This window comes from Arachis duranensis, chromosome 10 (genome assembly GCF_000817695.3).
Source record: "Arachis duranensis cultivar V14167 chromosome 10, aradu.V14167.gnm2.J7QH, whole genome shotgun sequence".
In the NCBI taxonomy this organism is placed as follows: domain Eukaryota; kingdom Viridiplantae; phylum Streptophyta; class Magnoliopsida; order Fabales; family Fabaceae; genus Arachis; species Arachis duranensis.
Window position 1 is genome coordinate 42014053 of NC_029781.3, and position 3152 is coordinate 42017204.

The 3152-nt window shown below is 41.0% G+C and overlaps 1 non-coding gene across 1 annotated transcript; it reads right to left on the reverse strand.

The window, feature by feature from the left end:
* Positions 1 to 488: 488 nt before the first annotated feature.
* LOC127743297 (small nucleolar RNA R71) lies at positions 489 to 592 on the reverse strand. Its single transcript, XR_008004691.1, has one exon. It is a non-coding gene; the product is annotated as a small nucleolar RNA R71 (small nucleolar RNA).
* Positions 593 to 3152: the final 2560 nt, after the last annotated feature.

Genomic DNA, 3152 nt, shown 5'->3' on the forward strand with positions numbered 1-3152 from the left:
GAAATTGATCCTGAACCTGAAAGGACTCTGAAAAGGAAACTAAGAGAAACTAAATTACAACAATCCAGAAACAACCTTTCAGAAATTTTCGAACAAGAGAAGGAGATGGCAGCCGAAAACAATAATAATGCAAGGAGAATGCTGGGTGACTTCACAAATTTGATGGAAGAAGCATCTCCATTCCTGCCATTGCAGCCAATAACTTTGAGCTGAAACCTCAGCTAGTTGCTTTAATGCAACAAAACTGCAAGTTTTATGGACTTCCATCTGAAGATCCTTATCAGTTTTTAACTGAGTTCTTGCAGATCTGTGAGACTGTAAAGACAAATGGAGTTGATCCTGAAGTCTACAGACTCATGCTTTTCCCTTTTCCTGTAAGAGACAGAGCTAGAATATGGTTGGATTCACAACCCAAGGATATCCTGGACTCCTGGGATAAGCTGGTCACTGCCTTCTTGGATAAATTCTTTCCTCCTCAAAAGCTGAGCAAGCTGAGAGTGGATGTTCAAACCTTCAAACAAAAAGATGGTGAATCCTTCTATGAAGCTTGGGAAAGATTCAAGCAGCTGACCAAAAGATGTCCATCTGACATGTTTTCAGAATGGACCATATTAGATATATTCTATTATGGTCTATCTGAATTTTTGAAAATGCCATTGGACCATTCTGCAGGTGGATCTATTCACCTAAAGAAAATGCCTGAAGAGGCTCAAGAACTCATTGACATGGTTGCAAACAACCAATTCATGTACACTACTGAGAGGAATTCTGTGAATAATGGGATACCTCATAAGAAAGGAGTTCTTGAAATTGATGCTCTGAATGCCATATTGGCTCAGAATAAAGTGTTAACTCAGCAAGTCAACATGATCTCTCAAAGTCTGAATGGATGGCAGAATGCATCCAACAGTACTAAAGAGGCAGCTTCTGAAAAAGCTTATGATCCTGAGAACCCTGCAATGGCAGAGGTTAATTACATGGGTGAACCTTATGGAAACACCTATAACTCATCATGGAGAAATCATCCAAATTTCCCATGGAAGGATCAACAAAAGCCTCAACAAGGCTTTAACAATGGTGGACGCAATAGGCTGAGCAATAACAAGCCTTTTCAATCATCTTCTCAGCAACAGACAGAGAATTCTGAACAAAGCACTTCTAATTTAGCCAATCTAGTCTTTGATCTGTCAAAAGCCACTTTCAGTTTCATGAGTGAAACAAGTTCCTCCATTAGAAATCTGGAGGCACAAGTGGGCCAGCTGAGTAAGAAAATCTTTGAAACTCCTCCCAGTATTCTCCCAAGCAATACAGAAGAAAATCCAAAAGGAGAGTGCAAGGTCATTGATAAAATCAATATGGCCGAATGCACAAGGGAGGACGAGGACGAAAATCCTAGTGAGGAGGACCTCCTGGGACGTCCCTCAAGCAAGAAGGAGTTTCCTATTAAGGATCCACAGGAATCTAAAGCTCATATAGAGACCATAGAGATTCCATTAAATCTCCTTCTGCCATTCATAAGCTCTGAAGACTATTCTTCCTCTGAAGAGGATGAAGATGTGACTGGAGAGCAAGTTGCTCAATATTTAGGAGCTATCATGAAGATGAATGCCAAGTTGTTTGGTAATGAGACTTGGGAAAGTGAACCTCCCTTGCTCATTAATGAACTAGATACCTGGATTCAGCAAACTCTACCTCAAAAGAAACAAGGTCCTGACAAGTTCTTAATACCTTGTACCATAGGCACCATGACCTTTGAAAAGGCTCTATGTGATCTGGGGTCAGGGATAAATCTTATGCCACTCTCTGTAATGGAGAAGCTAGGGATCATTGAGGTACAACCTGCCTTGTTCTCATTACAATTGGCAGACAAGTCATTGAGACAAGCTTATGGAATAGTGGAGGACGTGTTAGTAAAGGTTGAAGGCATTTACATCCCTGCTGATTTCATAATCTTAGACACTAGGAAGGAAGAGGATGAATGCATCATCCATGGAAGACCTTTCCTAGCCACAGCAGGAGCTGTGATAGATGTCAACAAAGGTGAATTAGTCCTTCAATTGAATGGGGACTACCTTGTGTTTAAGGCACATGGCCATCCCTATGTGACAAAAGAGAGTAAGCATGAAGAGCTTTTCTCAATTCAGAGTCAAGAAGAGCCCCCACAGTCAAACTCTAAGTTTGGTGTTGGGAGGCCACAACTAAACTCTAAGTTTGGTGTTAAGATCCCATATCCAAACTCTAAGTTTGGTGTTGGGACTATACAACATTGACCTGATCACCTTTGTGGCTCCATGAGAGCCACTGTCAAGCTATTGACATTAAAGAAGCATTTGTTGGGAGGCAACCCAATTTTATTTATCTAATTTTTATTTTATTTTATTTTATTGTATTTTGTGTTTTATTAGGTATATGATCATGTGGAGTCACGAAAAAAAATCATAAAAATAAAAAAACATAAGCAAAAACAGCAGAAAAAAATTTGCACCCTAGAGGAAGCACAGGCTGGCGTTCAACGCTAGTAAGATGCATCTGGCTGGCGTTCAACGCCAGAACAGAGCATGAATCTGGCGCTGAACGCCAGAAACAAGCAACATTCTGGCGCAGAACGCCAGGAATTTGCCTAGAGGAAAAAGCTGGCACTGAACGCCAGTAACAAAGCATGAAACTGGCGTTCAACGCCAGAAACATGTTACATGTGGGCGTTGAACGCTGGTGGACGAAATTGTGATCACTATTCTTTAAGTTGTACTTTTATGGAATTTGAAATTCGCACGAGTGGACACAACTCCGTTCAACTAACCAGCAAGTGTACTGGGTCGTCCAAGTAATAAACCTTACGTGAGTAAGGGTCGATCCCACAGAGATTGTTGGTATGAAGCAAGCTATGGTCACCTTGTAAATCTCAGTTAGGCAGATTAAATTGGTTGATGGGTTTTCGAAAATAGAAATAAGAAAATAAATAATAAAAGGGATAGAATACTCATGCAGATTCATTGGTGGGAATTTCAGATAAGCGAATGGAGATACTGTATGGCTCAAGGACGCCTGCTCTCCCACTGCTTCAACTCAATCCTTCTTACTCCTTTCCATGGCAAGCTGTGTATAGGGGTTCACCATCAACGGTGGCTACTTTCAATCCTCTCGGGAAAATG